Genomic DNA, 21,130 nt, shown 5'->3' on the forward strand with positions numbered 1-21,130 from the left:
GTGCTCTCAGTTTTGTATATTCTTTTGTTGGCGCGTTTATATGCAGTAGTGGCGACCTTTGATACCCAGTGTATGTAATCCGCAGTCATCTTGCACTTTATTATCACTGCTAGCGAACTTTGATTCCCAGTGGATGTAATATGTCGTAATTTCTTTATTGTATAGTCTAGGTTTATTCTTGGTCGGTATGTTGTAATTTAGGCTGGAAGGTTCAGTGGATCTCAGTGTTGTCGGTCTTCAGGCCAGCCCGTTACTCATATGGGCCAAAACGTGGGCCTATAATCATCTTGGACCATTAGCAGGTCTAAACTTATAGTAGTTTCCCGCCTTTAACAGGTCGGGTAAAGTTCTGGCCAACTGGGCCAGAGAATACCATGGGCTTTTAACAGGCTAAAACCTAGATTGGGCTAGCGTTGAGCCGAAAAATTCACGAGCCAATACAGGACGAAACTGCCTAAGGCCCATGTTTGGCCCAAATAGGACGAGCAATTAACAAGACAAAATATATCTCGGGCCTGTTTGGCCCAATAAAATTATGGGTTTTAAGCAGGCTGGTATCCACATGGGCCACAGGCCCAAAAGTTTCACGGGCCATTATCAGATGGGCTGTAAGCAGGCCGGATTCAACGCGGGCTATAATTAGGCCCAACTGTTACATGGGCCATTAACAGGCCGATAGGCCAGTTGGGCTGAAATTTATCCACGAAGACTACGGGCCGTTAAGAGGCCTAAAGTTACTTCGGACAAGAAATAGTCCAGTTTCTGCATGGGAAGTTAAATGCCCTAAAGTTAAACCGGGCCGACAGCGTCCCAGATGCACCACGGGCCGCTAATAGGCCGAAACTATTATCGGGTTGAACTAGTAAACGGGCATTTAACAGGCTGAAATACAAACCTGTCTTAGAATGGGCCCAAAAGAATAGTGGCCTGTTAACGGGCCTGATCCGATATGGGCCGTAATTTGCCCCAAAACATGGCAAGCTGTGAACGGGCCTGATCTGATATGAGCCTCAATTTGACCCAAAACATGGCAGGGTGTTAACGGGCCAGCCCACTAGTGTCTGAAAAAACATGGTGGGCCTTTACCTGGGCCGGCCTTTTTACCTAAATGGGCCACTGATGGGTTGTGCCACGTGTCGACGTATTACAGGCGTCTTCCGTCCATTGTAGGAATGACATCTGTCCCAACGATTAGCTGACACATGCATTATCCAACGAATGAGAATTTTACACGTGGAAAATCCCCATTGGTCGGGGCTGTTAACGGGTTATCGGATCCAAATCGGAACCCGATAGCTTAATGGCGACCCGTTACGGTGGATGCGACGTGTCGGTCACCCTTGACGAAAGCACTTCTATGACGTGTGATTTATCGTCATGGAAGTGGACACTTCCGTGATGATAATTTTGGTAATGTCATGGAACACTTCTACGACAAACAGGTATGACTATCTTGATTCTGTCATAAAATCGTCATGGATATACATACATGACAGAAAACGCGGCCTACTGTGACAAACACGTATCATCACGGAAGTGTAACTTTTTTGTAGTGAAGCAATCTAGCACACAAGCAAACAAAAAACAAATGAAAAGACGAACGAAAGAAGGCAATAAAATGGCAATTTTTTGGCGTTTTTCTGAAAACGTTTTAGAAGTGGGGGAGAGAAAAACGAGAGGTAAATGGCAAATAATGTAAGTGCAAGGGATGAGAGTTCATGATAGGTACTTGGTAGGCTTGATGTAGAACCTCCCCGACAACGGCGCTAGAAATTCTTCCTACTACTTCTTGAGCTTTCGTTGATTTTTTCCTTGAAGAGGAAAGGGTGATGCAGCAAAGTAGAGATAAGTATTTTACTCAGTTAAGAACCAAGGTATCAATCCAGTAGGAGGCACAAGCAAGTCCCTAATAGATGCACCTGCACAAACTAACAAACACTTGCACACAACGCGAAAAAGGGTTGTTAATCCCTTCACGGTCACTAGCGAGAGTGAGATCTAATAGAGATAGATATAATAGATAAGTAAAAGGCAAAATAAAGTAAATATAAATAAATTGTAGCAAGATATTTTTGGGTTTTTGGTTTTATATATCTAAAAGTATGTGATGAGAAATAGACCCGTGGGCCATAGTTTTCACTAGAGGCTTCTCGCTCGAAAGAACACATACGGTGGGTGAACAAATTACTTTTGAGCAATTGATAGAAAAGCGCATAGTTATGACGATGTCTGAGGCAATGATCATGAATTTAGGCATCACGTCCATGACAAGTAGTCTGACTTCTGCCTGCATCTACTACTATTACTCCACACATCGACCGCTATCCAGTATGCATCTAGTGTATTAAGTTATCAAGAATGGAGTAACGCCTTAAGGAATATGACATGATGTAGAGGGATAGATCCAATCAATATGGTAAAAAATCCCATCTTTTTATCCTTAATGGCAACAATACAAATACATGCCTCACTACCCCTACTGTCACTGGGTGAGGACACCGCAAGATTGAATCCATCACAAAGCACCTCTCCCATTGCAAGAAAAATCAATCTAGTTGGCCAAACCAAATCGATAGATCGGAGAGAAATACAAAGCTATCTTAATCATGCATAAAAGAGTTCAGAGAAGACTCAAATAATATTCATAGATAATCTGATCATAAATCCACAATTCATCGGATCTCAACAAATGCACCACAAAAGAATATTACAATGAATAGATCTCCAAGAACATCGAGGAGAACATTGTATTGAAGATCAAAGAGAGAGAACAAGCCATCTAGCTACTAGCTATGGACACGTAGGTCTATGATAAACTACTCACACATCATCGGAAGGGCAGAAAGGTTGGTGTAGAGGCCCTCCGTGATCGAGTCCCCCTCCGGTAGAGTGCCATGAAAGGCCCCAAGATGGGATCTCACGAGAATAGAAGCTTTCGGCAGTGAAAAAGCATTTTTGGTGTGCCCTCTAATGTAAGGGGAATATTTGGGTATTTATAGAGCTAAGATTAGGGTTAGGAGGGCTAAGAGGGGCCCACAAGCCCTAAGGGCGCGCCCCCCTAGGGCGCGGCCAGGAGGCTTGTGGCCTCCTCATGGCTCTTCTGGCCTCCTCCCAAAGTTTCGTGTGTTGGGGGTCGTAGCAGAAATTTAAAATTTTCTACGCATCACCAAGATCAATCTATGGAGTAATCTAGCAACGAGGGTAAGGGGAGTGCATCTACATACCCTTGTAGATCGCTAAGTGGAAGCGTTGCAAGAACGCGGATGAAGGAGTCATACTCGTAGCGATTCAGATCGTGGTTGATTCCGATCTAAGCGCCGAACAACGGCGCCTCCGCGTTCAACACACGTGCAACCCGGTGACGTCTCCCACGCCTTGATCTAGCAAGGGGAGAAGGAGAGGTTGGGGAAGACTCCATCCAGCAGCAGCACGACGGCGTGGTGGTGAAGGAGGAGCGTGGCAATCCTGGAGGGCTTCGCCAAGCACCACGGGAGAGGAGGAGGACTTGGGAGAGGGGGAGGGCTGCGCTAGAACTTGGGTGCGGCTGCCCTCCCACCCCCACATATATATAGGGGCAAGGGAGAGGGGGCCGGCCCCCTCAGATCCAATCTGAGGAGGGGGCGGCGGCCAAGGGGGTTGCCTTGCCCCCTAAGGCAAGGGGGGCGCCCCCCTTTAGGGTTCCCCCAAACCCTAGGCGCATGGGCCCTAGGGGGGAGGCGCCCAGCCCACTAAGGGGCTGGTCCCTCTCCACACACAGCCCATAGGGCCCTCCGGGGGAGGTGGACCCTCCTGGTGGACCCCCGGAACCCCTTCAGTGGTCCCGGTACAATACCGATAACCCCCCCCCCCCCCGAATTGTTCCGGTGACCGTCTGATGACTTCCCATATATAAATCTTTACCTCTGGACCATTCCGGAACTCCTCGTGACGTCCGGGATCTCATCCGGGACTCCGAACAACATTCGGTAACCATGTACATCTATTCCCTATAACCCTAGCGTCATCGAACCTTAAGTGTGTAGACCCTACGGGCTCGGGAGTCATGCAGACATGGCCGAGACAACTCTCCGGTCAATAACCAACAGCGGGATCTGGATACCCATGTTGGATCCCACATGCTCCATGATGATCTCATCGGATGAACCACGATGTCAAGGATTCAATCAATCCCGTATACAATTCCCTTTGTCTATCGGTACGATGCTTGCTCGAGATTCGATCGTCGGTATCCCGATACCTTGTTTAATATCGTTACCGGCAAGTCTCTTTACTCGTTCCGTAACACATCATCCCGTGATCAACTCCTTGGTCACATTGTGCACATTATGATGATGTCCTACCGAGTGGGCCCAGAGATACCTCTCCGTTACACGGAGTGACAAATCCCAGTCTCGATTCATGCCAACCCAACAGACACTTTCGGAGATACCCATAGTGCACCTTTATAGCCACCCAATTACGTTGTGACGTTTGGCACACCCAAAGCACTCCTACGGTACCCGGGAGTTGCACAATCTCATGGTATAAGGAAATGATACTTGACATTAGAAAAGCTTTAGCATACGAACTACACGATCTTGTGCTAGGCTTAGGATTGGGTCTTATCCATCACATCATTCTCCTAATGATGTGATCCCGTTATCAACGACATCCAATGTCCATGGTCAGGAAACCGTAACCATCTATTGATCAACGAGCTAGTCAACTAGAGGCTTACTAGGGACATGGTGTTGTCTATGTATCCACACATGTATCTGAGTTTCCTATCAATACAATTCTAGCATGGATAATAAACGATTATCATGAACAATGAAATATAATATAATAATAACTAATTTATTATTTCCTCTAGGGCATATTTCCAACAGTCTCCCACTTGCACTAGAGTCAATAATTTAGTTCACATCGCCAATTGATTAACACTCACAGGTCACATCGCCATGTGACCAACATCCAAAGAGTTTACTAGACTCAATAATCTAGTTCACATCACTATGTGATTAACACTCAATGAGTTCTGGGTTTGATCATGTTATGCTTGTGAGAGAGGTTGTAGTCAACGGGTCTGCAATATTCAGATCCCTATGTATTTCGCAAAACTTTATGTCATATCGTAGATGCTGCTACCATGTTCCACTTGGAGCTACTCCAAATTGTTGCTCCATTATATGTATCCGGTATCTCTACTCAGAGCTATCCGGATAGGTGTTAAGCTTGCATCGACGTAACTCTTTACGTCAAACTCTTTATCACCTCCATAACCGAGAAACATTTCCTTATTCCTCTAAGAATAATTTGACCGCTATCTGGTGATCCACTCCTACATCACCTTTGTACCCTCTTGCCAGACATGTGGCAAGGCACACATCTGGTGCGGTACTCAGCATGGCATACCGTATAGAGCCTATGACAAAAGCATAGGGGACGACCTTCGTCCTTCCTCTTTCTTCTGCTGTTGTCAATCTTTGAGTCTTACTCAACTTCACACCTTACAACTCAGGTAAGAATCCCTTCTTTGACTGATCTATTTTGAACTCCTTCAAGGTGTGCGTTCTTTGAAAGTATCATCAGGCGTCTTGATCTATCTCTATAGATCTTGATGCCCAATATGTAAGCAGCTTTATCCAGGTCTTCCTTTGAAAATCACTCTTCAAACAACCGTTTATGCTTTCCAGAAATTATACATTATTTCGGATCAACAATATGTCATCCACATATACTTATCAGAAATGTTGTAGTTCTCCCACTCACTTTCTTGTAAATACAAGTTTCTAGCAAACATTGTATAAACCTAAAAGCTTTGATCACTCCATCAAAGAATATTCTGACTCTGAGATGCTTGCTCTAGTCCATAGAAGGATCGCTGGAGCCAGCATACCTTTTAGCATCCTTAGGATCGACAAAACTTTGATTGTATCACATACAACTCTTTCTTACGAAAAACTGGTAAGAAAACTTGTTTTTGACATCCATCTGTCAGATTTCATAATCGAAAAATACAGCTAATGCTAACATGATTCCGACGGACTTAAGCATCGCTACGGGTGAGAAATTCTCATCGTAGTCAACTCCTTGAACTTGTGAAAAGACTCTTTCCCACAAGTCAAGCTTCATAGACGGTAACATTACCGCCCATGTCCGTCTTCTTCTTAAAGATCCATTTATCTCAATGGCTTGCCGATCATCGGGCAAGTCCACCGAAGTCCATACTTTGTTCTGATACATGGATCCTATCTCGGATTTCATGGCTTCTAACCATTTGTCAAAATACGGGCCCACCATCGCTTCTCCATAGCTCGTAGGTTCATTGTTGTCTAACAACATGATATCTAAGACAGGATTATCATACCACTCAGGAGTAGTACATATCCTTGTCGACCTACGAGGTTCGATAGCAACTTGATCCGAAGCTTCATGATCACTATCATTAACTTCCTATTCAACAGACGTAGGCGCCATAGAAAACATCTTTCTGTGTTGCATCACTATCTTGTTGAAGTAAAGGTTCGACAACCTCATCAAGTTCTATCTTCCTCACACTCAATTCTTTTGAGAGAAACTCCTTCTCGAGAAAGGACCCATTCTTAGCGACAAACAATTTGCCCTCGTATCTGAGATAGAAGGTATACCCAACTGTCACCTTTGGGTATCCTATGAAGATGTGTTTGTCCGCTTTTGGGTTCGAGCTTCTCCGGCTGAAGCCTTAAGCATCGCAGCCCCAAACATTAAGAAACGACAACTTTGGTTTCTTGCCAAACCATATTCATATGACGTCATCTTAACAGACTTAGATGGTGTCCTATCTAAAGTGAATGCAGTTGTCTCTAATGCATAACCTCAAAATAATAGCGGTAGATCGGTAAGAGACATCATAGATCGCACCATATCTCATAAGGTTCGACTATGACGTCCGGACACACCATTACGCTATGGTGTTCCAGGTGGCTTCAACTGTGAAACAATTCCACAATGTCTCAAGTGATTGCCAAACTCATAACTCAGAAAATCCCCCTTTGATCAGATCGTAGGAACATGATCTTCTTGTTATGATGATTCTTAACTTCACTCTGAAATCGCTTGAACTTTTCAAATGTTTCAGACTTGCGCTTCATTAAGTAAATATACCTATATCTACTCAAATCATCAGTGAAGATGAGAAAATAGCGATATCCACCGCACGCTTCAATTCTCATTGGATCACACACATCAGCATGTATGATTTCCAACAAGTCAATTACCCGTTTCATTGTACCTGAAAACGGGGTCTTAGTCATCCTGCCCATGAGGCATGGCTCGCATGTGTCAAGCGATTCAAAATCAAGTGACTCCAAACATCCATCGACATGGAGTTTCTTCATGCATCTTACACCCATATGACCTAAGTGGCAGTGCCACAAGAAAGTGGTACTATCATTATTAACTCTACATCTTTTGGCATGAACATGCGTATTACCACGACCGAGATTCAATGAACCATTCACATAAGGTGCATGACCATGAAAGGTATTATTCATGTAAACAGAATAACCATTATTATCTAACTTAAATGAATAACCGTATTGCAATGAACATGATCTAATCATATTCATGCTCAACGTAGACACCTGATAACATTTATCTAGGTTCAATACTAATCCCGAAGGCAGATGGAGCGTGCGATGGTGATCTCATCAACTTTGGAAACACTTCCAACACACATCGTCACCTCGCCCTTAGCCAGTCTCCGTTTAGTCCGTAGCTTTTGCTTCAAGTCACCAATAATAGCAACTGAACCGGTATCCAATACCCAGGTGCTACCAGGAGTACTAGTGAGTTACACATTAATAACACGTATATACTTTGTTGAAGTTGCCAGTCTTCTTATCTACCATGCATTTGGGGTAATTCCGCTACCAGTGACCGTTCCCCTTACAATAGAAGCACTTAGTCTCAGGTTTGGGTTCAACCTTGGGTTCCTTCACTTGATCGGTAACTGGTTTGCCATTCATGAAGTTTCCCTTCTAGCCCTTGCCCTTCTTGAAACCAGTGGTCTTGTTAAACCATCAACACTTGATGCTCCTTCTTGATTTCTACCTTTTGCAGTTTTAAGCACCGCGAATAGCTCCGGGATCAACTCCATCCCTTGCATGTCATAGTTCATCACGAAGATCTAGTAGCTTAGTGATAGTGACTAGAGAACTCTATCAATCACTATCTTATCTGGAAGTTTAACTCCCACCTGATTTAAGTGATTGTAGCACCCAGACATTCTGAGCACATGCTCACTAGCTGAGCTATTCTCCTCCATCTTGTTGGCAAAAGAACTTGTCAGAGGTCTCATACCTCTCAACACGGGCATGAGCCTGAAATCCCAATTTCAGCTCTTGGAACATCTCATATGTCTTATGGCGTTCAAAACGTCATTGGAATCCTGATTCTAAGCCGTAAAGTATGGTGCACTAAACTATCAAGTAGTCATCAGGATGTGTCTGTCAGGTGTTCACAACATCCACAGACGACGTTGTAGGGGTTTGCACATCGAGCGGTGCATCAAAGACATAAGCCTTCTGTGTAGCAGTGAGGACATTCCTCAGACTACGGACCCAGTCCGCATCATTGCTTACCATATCTTTCAACTTAGTCTTTCTCTAGGAACATATTGAACCAGGGAGCTGTTGGAAATATGCCCTAGAGGCAATAATAAATTGATTGTTATTATATTTCCTTGTTCATGATAATCGTTTATTATCCATGCTAGAATTGTATTGATAGGAAACTCAGATACATGTGTGGATACATAGACAACACCATGTCCCTAGTAAGCCTCTAGTTGACTAGCTCGTTGATCAATAGATGGTTACGGTTTCCTGACCATGGACATTGGATGTCGTTGATAACGGGATCACATCATTGGGAGAATGATGTGATGGACAAGACCCAATCCTAAGCCTAGCACAAAGATCATGTAGTTCGTATGCTAAAGCTTTTCTAATGTCAAGTATCATTTCCTTAGAACATGAGATTGTGCAACTCCCAGATACCGTAGGAATACTTTGGGTGTGCCAAACGTCACAACGTAACTGGGTGGCTATAAAGGTACACTACAGGTATCTCCGAAAGTGTCTGTTGGGTTGGCACGAATCGAGACTGGGATTTGTCACTCCGTGTAAACGGAGAGGTATCTCTGGGCCCACTCGATAGGACATCATCATAATGTGCACAATGTGATCAAGGAGTTGATCACGGGATGATGTGTTACGGAATGAGTAAAAGAGACTTGCCGGTAACAAGATTGAACAAGGTATCGGGATACCGACGATCGAATCTCGGGCAAGTACAATACCGATAGACAAAGGGAATTGTATACGGGATTGATCGAATCCTCGACATCGTGGTTCATCCAATGAGATCATCATGGAACATGTGGGAACCAACATGGGTATCCAGATCCCGCTGTTGGTTATTGACCGGAGAACGTCTCGGTCATGTCTGCATGGTTCCCGAACCCGTAGGGTCTACACACTTAAGGTTTGATGACGCTAGGGTTATAAAGGAAGTTTGTATGTGGTTACCGAATGTTGTTCGGAGTCCCGGATGAGATCCCGGACGTCACGAGGAGTTCCGGAATGGTCCGGAGGTAAAGATTTATATATGGGAAGTCCTGTTTTGGTCACCGGAAAAGTTTCGGGTTTTACCGGTAGTGTACCGGGACCACCGGAGGGGTCCGGGGGTCCACCAAGTGGGGCCACCAGCCCCGGAGGGCTGCATGGGCCAAGTGTGGGAGGGGACCAGCCCCGGGTGGGCTGGTGCGCCCCCCCCCCACCAAGGCCCAAGGCGCCTCCAAGAGGGAAGGGGGCAAACCCTAGGGCAGATGGGCCCTAAGGCCCACCCCAGGTGCGCCTCCCCCTCTCCCCCTTGTGGCCGCCACCCAGATGGGATCTGGGGGGCTGCCGCCACCCCTAGGGAGGGAACCCTAGGTGGGGGCGCAGCCCCTCCCCTCCCCCTATATATACTTGAGGTTTGGGCTGCCCAAGACACACGAGTTCCTCTCCTTCTTGGCGCAGCCCTACCCCTCTCCCTCCTCGTCTCTTGCGATGCTTGGCGAAGCCCTGCTGGAGTACCATGCTCCTCCACCACCACCACGTCGTTGTGTTGCTGCTGGATGGAGTCTTCCTCAACCTCTCCCTCTCTCCTTGCTGGATCAAGGCATGGGAGACGTCGTCGGGCTGTACGTGTGTTGAACACGGAGGTGCCGTCCGTTCGGCACTAGGATCTTCGGTGATTTGGATCACGACGAGTACAACTCCTTCAACCCCATTCTCTTGAACGCTTCCGCATAGCGATCTACAAGGGTATGTAGATGCACTCTCCTTCCCCTCATTGCTGGTTTCTCCATAGATAGATCTTGGTGACACGTAGGAAAATTTTGAATTTTTGCTACGTTCCCCAACAGTGGCATCATGAGCTAGGTCTATTGGGTAGATTCTATGCACGAGTAGAACACAAAGTAGTTGTGGGCGTTGATTTTGTTCAATATGCTTACCGTTACTAGTCCAATCTTGATTCGGCGGCATTGTGGGATGAAGCGGCCCGGACTGACCTTACACGTACTCTTACGTGAGACTGGTTCCACCGACTGACATGCACTAGTTGCATAAGGTGGCTAGCGGGTGTCTGTCTTTCCCACTTTAGTCGGAACGGATTCGATGAAAAGGGTCCTTATGAAGGGTAAATAGCATTTGGCATATCACGTTGTGGTTTTGCATAGGTAAGAAATGTTCTTGCTAGAAACCCATAGCAGCCACGTAAAACATGCAAACAACAATTAGATGTGTATGTCAGATGTTCGCAACATCCACAGACGACGTTCGAGGTTCAGCACACTGAGCGGTGCATTAAGGACATAAGCCTTCTATGAAGCAATGAGGACAATCCTTAGTTTACGGACCTAGTCCGCATAATTGCTACTACCAACTTTCAACTAAATTTTCTCTAGGAACATGTCTAAACAGTAGAACTAAAGCGCGAGCCACGACATAATTTGCGAAGACCTTTTTGACTATGTTCAGGATAATTAAGTTCATCTTATGAACTCCCACTCAGATAGACATCCCTCTAGTCATCTAAGTGATACATGATCCGAGTCAACTAGGCCGTGTCCGATCATCACGTGAGACGGACTAGTCATCATCAGTGAACATCTTCATGTTGATCGTATCTTCTATACGACTCATGTTCGACCTTTCGGTCTTCCGTGTTCTGAGGCCATGTCTGTACATGCTAGGCTCGTCAAGTCAACCTAAGTGTATTGCGTGTGTAAATTTGGCTTACAACCGTTGTATTCGAACGTTAGAATCTATCACACCCGATCATCACGTGGTGCTTCGAAACAACGAACCTTCGCAACGGTGAACAGTTAGGGGGAACACTTTCTTGAAATTATTGCGAGGGATCATCTTATTTAAGCTACCGTCGTTCTAAGAAATTAAGATGTAAAAACATGATAAACATCACATGCAATCAAATAGTGACATGATATGGCCAATATCATTTTGCTCCTTTTGATCTCCATCTTCGGGGCTCCATGATCATCATCGTCACCGGCATGACACCATGATCTCCATCATCATGATCTCCATCATCGTGTCTTCATGAAGTCGTCTCGTCAACTATTACTTCTACTACTATGGCTAACGGTTTAGCAATAAAGTAAAGTAATTACATGATGTTTAAGTTGACACGCAGGTCATAAATAAATTAAGACAACTCCTATGGCTCCTGCCGGTTGTCATACTCATCGACATGCAAGTCGTGATTCCTATTACAAGAACATGATCAATCTCACACATCACATATATCATTCATCACATCCTTTTGGCCATATCACATCACAAGGCATATGCTGCAAAAACAAGTTAGACGTCCTCTAATTGTTGTTGCAAATTTTTACGTGGCTGCTATAGGTTTCTAGCAAGAACGTTTCTTACCTACGCCAAAACCACAACGTGATATGCCAATTTCTATTTACCCTTCATAAGGACCCTTTTCATCGAATCCGATCCGACTAAAGTGGGAGAGACAAACACCCGCTAGCCACCTTATGCAACTAGTGCATGTCAGTCGGTGGAACCAGTCTCACGTAAGAATATGTGTAAGGTCGGTCAGGGCCGCTTCATCCCACGATGCCGCCGAATCAAGATAAGACTAGTAACGGCAATTAAATTGACAAAATCGACGCCCACAACAACTTGTGTTCTACTCGTGCATAGAAACTACGCATAGACCTAGCTCATGATGCCACTTTTGGGGATCGTAGCAGAAATTTAAAATTTTCTACGCATCACCAAGATCAATCTATGGAGTAATCTAGCAACGAGGGTAAGGGGAGTGCATCTACATACCCTTGTAGATCGCTAAGCGGAAGCGTTGCAAGAACGCGGATGAAGGAGTCGTACTCGCAGCGATTCAGATCGCGGTTGATTCCGATCTAAGCGCCGAACAACGGCGCCTCCGCGTTCAACACACGTGCAGCTCGGTGACGTCTCCCACGCCTTGATCCAGCAAGGGGAGAAGGAGAGGTTGGGGAAGACTCCATCCAGCAGTAGCACAACGATGTGGTGGTGAAGGAGGAGCGTGGCAATCCTGCAGGGCTTCGCCAAGCACCGCGGGAGAGGAGGAGGACTTGGGAGAGGAGGAGGGTTGCACCAGAACTTGGGTGCGGCTGCCCTCCCACCCCCACATATATATAGGGGCAAGGGAGAGGGGGGCCGGTCAAGGAAATATGCCCTAGAGGCAATAATAAAGTTATTATTTATTTCCTTATATATCATGATAAAAGTTTATTATTCATGCTAGAATTGTATTAACCGGAAACATGATACATGTGTGAATACATAGACAAATAGAGTGTCACTAGTATGCCTCTACTAGACTAGCTTGTTAATCAAAGATGGTTATGTTTCCTAACCATGGACAAAGAGTTGTTATTTGATTAACGGGATCACATCATTAGTTGAATGATCTGATTGACATGACCCATTCCATTAGCTTAGCACCCGATCGTTTAGTATGTTGCTATTGCTTTCTTCATGACTTATACATGTTCCTATGACTATGAGATTATGCAACTCCCGTTTGCCAGAGGAACACTTTGTGTGCTACCAAACGTCACAACGTAACTGGGTGATTATAAAGGAGCTCTACAGGTGTCTCCAAAGGTACATGTTGGGTTGGCATATTTTGAGATTAGGATTTGTCACTCCGATTGTCGGAGAGGTATCTCTGGGCCCTCTCGGTAATGCACACCACTTAAGCCTTGCAAGCATTGCAACTAATGAGTTAGTTGCGGGATGATGTATTACAGAACGAGTAAAGAGACTTGCCGGTAACGAGATTGAACTAGGTATGGGATACCGACGATCGAATCTCGGGCAAGTAACATACCGATGACAAAGGGAACAATGTATGTTGTTATGCGGTCTGACCGATAAAAGATCTTCGTAGAATATGTAGGAGCCAATATGAGCATCCAGGTTCCGCTATTGGTTATTGACCGGAGACGTGTCTCGGTCATGTCTACATTGTTCTCGAACCCGTAGGGTCCGCACGCTTAAGGTTACGATGATAGTTATATTATGAGTTTATGCATTTTGATGTACCAAAGGTTGTTCGGAGTCCCGGATGTGATCACGGACATGACGAGGAGTCTCGAAATGGTCAAGACATAAAGATTGATATATTGAAAGCCTATGTTTGGATATCGGAAGTGTTCCGGGTGAAATCGGGATTTTACTGGAATACCGGGAGGTTACCGGAACCCCCGGGAGGTATATGGGCCTTAGTGGGCCTTAGTGGAAGAAGAGAAGAGGTAGACAGGGCTGGGCCGTGCGCCCCTCCACCCCTAGTCCGAATAGGACAAGGAGAGAGGGGGCCGGCGCCCCCCTCCTTCTCTCTCTCTCTTTTCCCACCCCACGAATCCTATTCCAACTAGGAAAGGGGGGGAGTCCTACTCGGGAGTAGGACTCCTCCTGGCGCACCTCTCCTTGCCGGCCGGCCCCCCTCCCTTTAACCTTTATATACGGAGGTAGGGGAACCCCCTAGAGGCATAAGTTGATCCACGTGATCATATTCTTAGCCATGTGCGGTGCCCCCTTCCACCATAGCCCTCGGTAATATTGTAGTGGTGCTTAGGCGAAGCCCTGCGACGGTAGTACATCAAGATCGTCACCACGTCGTCGTGCTGATGGAACTCTTCCCCAACTCTTTGCTGGATCGGAGTCCGGGGATCGTCATCGAGCTGAACGTGTGCTAGAACTCGGAGGTGCCGTAGTTTCGGTGCTTGATCGGTCGGGTCGTGGAGACGTACGACTACGTTAACCCAGTTAACGCTTCCGTTGTCGATCTACAAGGGTACGTAGATCACACTCTCCCCCTCTCGTTGCTATGCATCACCATGATCCTGCGTGTGCGTAGGAATTTTTTTGAAATTACTACGAAACCCAACAATGGCATCCGAGCCTAGGTTTTATATGTTGATGTTATATGCACGAGTAGAACACAAGTGAGTTGTGGGCGATATAAGTCATACTGCTTACCAGCATGTCATACTTTGGTTCGGCGGTATTGTTGGACGAAGCGGCCCGGACCGGCATTACGCGTACGCTTACGCGAGACCGGTTCTCCCGACGTGCTTTGCACATAGGTGGCTTGCGGGTGACAGTTTCTCCAACTTTAGTTGAACCAAGTGTGGCTACGCCCGGTCCTTGTGAAGGTTAAAACAGCACCAACTTGACAAACTATCGTTGTGGTTTTGATGCATAGGTAAGATTGGTTCTTGCTTAAGCCCGTAGCAGCCACGTAAAACTTGCAACAACAAAGTAGAGGACGTCTAACTTGTTTTTGCAGGACATGTTGTGATGTGATATGGTCAAGACATGATGCTAAATTTTATTGTATGAGATGATCATGTTTTGTAACCGAGTTATCGGCAACTGGCAGAAGCCATATGGTTGTCGCTTTATTGTATGCAATGCAATCGCGCTGTAATGCTTTACTTTATCACTAAGAGGTAGCGATAGTCGTGGAAGCATAAGATTGGCGAGACGACAATGATGCTACGATGGAGATCAAGGTGTCGCGCCGGTGACGATGGTGATCATGACGGTGCTTCGGAGATGGAGATCACAAGCACAAGATGATGATGGCCATATCATATCACTTATATTGATTGCATGTGATGTTTATCTTTTATGCATCTTATCTTGCTTTGATTGACGGTAGCATTATAAGATGATCTCTCACTAAATTATCAAGAAGTGTTCTCCCTGAGTATGCACCGTTGCGAAAGTTCTTCGTGCTGAGACACCACGTGATGATCGGGTGTGATAGGCTCTACGTTCAAATACAACGGGTGCAAAACAGTTGCACACGCAGAATACTCAGGTTATACTTGACGAGCCAAGCATATACAGATATGGCCTCGGAACACGGAGACCGAAAGGTCGAGCGTGAATCATATAGTAGATATGATCAACATAGTGATGTTCACCAATGAAACTACTCTATCTCACGTGATGATCGGACATGGTTTAGTTGATTTGGATCACGTAATCACTTAGAGGATTAGAGGGATGTCTATCTAAGTGGGAGTTCTTTAAGTAATATGATTAACTGAACCTAAATTTATCATGAACTTAGTACCTGATAGTATCTTGCTTGTTTATGTATGATTGTAGATAAATGGCCCGTGCTGTTGTTCCGTTGAATTTTAATGCGTTCCTTGAGAAAGCAAAGTTGAAAGATGATGGTAGCAATTACACGGACTGGGTCCGTAACTTGAGGATTATCCTCATTGCTGCACAGAAGAATTACGTCCTGGAAGCACCGCTGGGTGCCAGGCCTGCTGCTGGAGCAACACCAGATGTTGTGAACGTCTGGCAGAGCAAAGCTGATGACTACTCGATAGTTCAGTGTGCCATGCTTTACGGCTTAGAACTGGGACTTCAACGACGTTTTGAACGTCATGGAGCATATGAGATGTTCCAGGAGTTGAAGTTAATATTTCAAGCAAATGCCCGGATTGAGAGATATGAAGTCTCCAATAAGTTCTATAGCTGCAAGATGGAGGAGAACAGTTCTGTCAGTGAGCATATACTCAAAATGTCTGGGTATAATAATCACTTGATTCAAATGGGAGTTAATCTTCCAGATGATTGCGTCATTGACAGAATTCTCCAATCACTGCCACCAAGCTACAAGAGCTTCGTGATGAACTATAATATGCAAGGGATGAATAAGACTATTCCCGAGCTCTTCGCAATGCTGAAAGCTGCAGAGGTAGAAATCAAGAAGGAGCATCAAGTGTTGATGGTCAACAAGACCACTAGTTGCAAGAAAAAGGGCAAAGGGAAGAAGAAAGGGAACTTCAAGAAGGACAGCAAGCAAGTTGCTGCTCAAGAGAAGAAACCCAAGTCTGGACCTAAGCCTGAAACTGAGTGCTTCTACTGCAAGCAGACTGGTCACTGGAAGCGGAACTGCCCCAAGTATTTGGCGGATAAGAAGGATGGCAAGGTGAACAAAGGTATATGTGATATACATGTTATTGATGTGTACCTTACTAATGCTCGCAGTAGCACCTGGGTATTTGATACTGGTTCTGTTGCTAATATTAGCAACTCGAAACAGGGACTACGAATTAAGCGAAGATTGGCTAAGGACGAGGTGACGATGCGCGTGGGAAACGGTTCCAAAGTCGATGTGATCGCGGTCGGCACGCTACCTCTACATCTACCTTCGGGATTAATATTAGACCTAAATAATTGTTATTTGGTGCCAGCGTTAAGCATGAACATTATATCTGGATCTTGTTTGATGCGAGACGGTTATTCATTTAAATCAGAGAATAATGGTTGTTCTATTTATATGAGTAATATCTTTTATGGTCATGCACCCTTGAAGAGTGGTCTATTCTTATTGAATCTCGATAGTAGTAACACACATATTCATAATGTTGAAACCAAAAGATGCAGAGTTGATAATGATAGTGCAACTTATTTGTGGCACTGCCGTTTAGGTCATATCGGTGTAAAGCGCATGAAGAAACTCCATACTGATGGACTTTTGGAACCACTTGATTATGAATCACTTGGTACTTGCGAACCGTGCCTCATGGGCAAGATGACTAAAACGCCGTTCTCCGGTACTATGGAGAGAGCAACAGATTTGTTGGAAATCATACATACAGATGTATGTGGTCCGATGAATATTGAGGCTCGTGGCGGATATCGTTATTTTCTCACCTTCACAGATGACTTAAGCAGATATGGGTATATCTACTTAATGAAACATAAGTCTGAAACGTTTGAAAAGTTCAAAGAATTTCAGAGTGAAGTTGAAAATCATCGTAACAAGAAAATAAAGTTTCTACGATCTGATCGTGGAGGAGAATATTTGAGTTATGAGTTTGGTGTACATTTGAAACAATGTGGAATAGTTTCGCAACTCACGCCACCCGGAACACCACAGCGTAATGGTGTGTCCGAACGTCGTAATCGTACTTTACTAGATATGGTGCGATCTATGATGTCTCTTACTGATTTACCGCTATCGTTTTGGGGTTATGCTTTGGAGACGGCCCCATTCACGTTAAATAGGGCACCATCAAAATCCGTTGAGACGACGCCTTATGAACTATGGTTTGGCAAGTTGTCATTTCTGAAAGTTTGGGGTTGCGATGCTTATGTGAAAAAACTTCAACCTGATAAGCTCGAACCCAAATCGGAGAAATGTGTCTTCATAGGATATCCAAAGGAGACTATTGGATACACCTTCTATCACAGATCCGAAGGCAATACTTTTGTTGCTAAGTTCGGAAACTTTCTGGAGAAGGAGTTTCTCTCGAAAGAAGTGAGTGGGAGGAAAGTAGAACTTGACGAGGTAACTGTACCTGCTCCCTTATTGGAAAGTAGTGTATCACAGAAAACTGTTTCTGTGACACCTACACCAATTAGTGAGGAAGCTAATGATAATGATCATGAAACTTCAGAACAAGATACTACTGAACCTCGTAGATCAACCAGAGTGAGATCCGCACCAGAGTGGTATGGTAATCCTGTTCTAGAAGTCATGCTACTAGATCATGATGAACCTACGAACTATGAAGAAGCGATGGTGAGCCCAGATTCGGCAAAATGGCTTGAAGCCATGAAATCTGAGATGGGATCCATGTATGAGAACAAAGTGTGGACTTTGGTTGACTTGCCCAATGATCGACAAGCAATTGAGAATAAATGGATCTTCAAGAAGAAGACTGACGCCGACGGTAATATTACTGTCTACAAAGCTCGACTTGTCGCAAAAGGGTTTCGGCAAGTTCAAGGGGTTGACTACGATAAGACCTTCTCACCCGTAGCGATGCTTAAGTCTGTCCGAATCATGTTAGCAATTGCCGCATTTTATGATTATGAAATTTGGCAGATGGATGTCAAAACTGCATTCCTGAATGGATTTCTGGAAGAAGAGTTGTATATGATGCAACCGGAAGGTTTTGTCGATCCAAAGGGAGCTAACAAAGTGTGCAAGCTCCAGCGATCCATTTATGGACTGGTGCAAGCCTCTCGGAGTTGGAATAAACGCTTTGATAGTGTGATCAAAGCATTTGGTTTTATACAGACTTTTGGAGAAGCCTGTATTTACAAGAAAGTGAGTGGGAGCTCTATAGCATTTCTGATATTATATGTGGATGACATATTACTGATTGGAAATGATATAGAATTTCTGGATAGCATAAAGGGATACTTGAATAAGAGTTTTTCAATGAAAGACCTCGGTGAAGCTGCTTACATATTAGGCATAAAGATCTATAGAGATAGATCAAGACGTTTAATTGGACTTTCACAAAGCACATACCTTGACAAGATTTTGAAGAAGATCAAAATGGATCAAGCAAAGAAAGGGTTCTTGCCTGTGTTACAAGGTGTGAAGTTGAGTCAAACTCAATGCCCGACCACTGCAGAAGATAGAGAGAATGAAAGATGTTCCCTATGCTTCAGCCATAGGCTCTATCATGTATGCAATGTTGTGTACCAGACCTGATGTGTGCCTTGCTATAAGTCTAGCAGGGAGGTACCAAAGTAATCCAGGAGTGGGTCACTGGACAGCGGTCAAGAACATCCTGAAGTACCTAAAAAGGACTAAGGATATGTTTCTCGTATATGGAGGTGACAAAGAGCTAATCGTGAACGGTTACGTTGATGCAAGCTTTGACACTGATCCGGACGATTCTAAATCGCAAACCGGATACATGTTTACATTAAACGGTGGAGCTGTCAATTGGTGCAGTTCTAAACAGAGCGTCGTGGCGGGATCTACGTGTGAAGCGGAATACATAGCTGCTTCGGAAGCAACAAATGAATGAGTCTAGATGAAGGAGTTCATATCCGATCATGGTGTCATACCTAGTGCATCGGGTCCAACGAAAATCTTTTGTGACAATACTGGTGCAACTGCCTTGGCGAAGGAATCCAGATTTCACAAGAGAACCAAGCACATCAAGAGACGCTTCAATCCCATCCGGGATCTAGTCCAGGTGGGAGACATAGAGATTTGCAAGATACATACGGATCCGAATGTTGCAGACCCGTTGACTAAGCCTCTTCCACGAGCAAAACATGATCAGCACCAAGGCTCCATGGGTGTTAGAATCATTACTGTATAATCTAGATTATTGACTCTAGTGCAAGTGGGAGACTGAAGGAAATATGCCCTAGAGGCAATAATAAAGTTATTATTTATTTCCTTATATATCATGATAAAAGTTTATTATTCATGCTAGAATTGTATTAACCGGAAACATGATACATGTGTGAATACATAGACAAACAGAGTGTCACTAGTATGCCTCTACTAGACTAGCTTGTTAATCAAAGATGGTTATGTTTCCTAACCATGGACAAAGAGTTGTTATTTGATTAACGGGATCACATCATTAGTTGAATGATCTGATTGACATGACCCATTCCATTAGCTTAGCACCCGATCGTTTAGTATGTTGCTATTGCTTTCTTCATGACTTATACATGTTCCTATGACTATGAGATTATGCAACTCCCGTTTGCCAGAGGAACACTTTGTGTGCTACCAAACGTCACAACGTAACTGGGTGATTATAAAGGAGCTCTACAGGTGTCTCCAAAGGTACATGTTGGGTTGGCGTATTTCGAGATTAGGATTTGTCACTCCGATTGTCGGAGAGGTATCTCTGGGCCCTCTCGGTAATGCACATCACTTAAGCCTTGCAAGCATTGCAACTAATGAGTTAGTTGCGGGATGATGTATTACAGAACGAGTAAAGAGACTTGCCGGTAACGAGATTGAACTAGGTATGGGATACCGACGATCGAATCTCGGGCAAGTAACATACCGATGACAAAGGGAACAACGTATGTTGTTATGCGGTCTGACCGATAAAAGATCTTCGTAGAATATGTAGGAGCCAATATGAGCATCCAGGTTCAGCTATTGGTTATTGACCGGAGACGTGTCTCGGTCATGTCTACATTGTTCTAGAACCCGTAGGATCCGCACGCTTAAGGTTACGATGATAGTTATATTATGAGTTTATGCATTTTGATGTACCGAAGGTTGTTCGGAGTCCCGGATGTGATCACAGACATGACGAGGAGTCTCGAAATGGTCGAGACATAAAGATTGATATATTGGAAGCCTATGTTTGGATATCGGAAGTGTTCCGGGTGAAATCGGGATTTTACCGAAATACCGGGAGGTTATTGGAACCCCCCGGGAGGTATATGGGCCTTAGTGGGCCTTAGTGGAAGAAGAGAAGAGGTAGCCAGGGCTGGGCCGTGCGCCCCTCCACCCCTAGTCCGAATAGGACAAGGAGAGAGGGGGCCGGCGCCCCCCTCCTTCTCTCTCTCTCTCTCTCTCTTTTCCCACCCCACGAATCCTATTCCTACTAGGAAAGGGGGGGAGTCCTACTCCCATAGGGAGTAGGACTCCTCCTGGCGCGCCTCTCCTGGCCGGCCGGCCCCCTCCCTTTAACCTTTATATACGGAGGTAGGGGCACCCCCTAGAGACACAAGTTGATCCACGTGATCATATTCTTAGCCGTGTGCGGTGCCCCCTTCCACCATAG

The sequence above is a fragment of the Triticum aestivum genome, chromosome 5A (assembly GCF_018294505.1).
Source record: "Triticum aestivum cultivar Chinese Spring chromosome 5A, IWGSC CS RefSeq v2.1, whole genome shotgun sequence".
NCBI lineage: Eukaryota > Viridiplantae > Streptophyta > Magnoliopsida > Poales > Poaceae > Triticum > Triticum aestivum.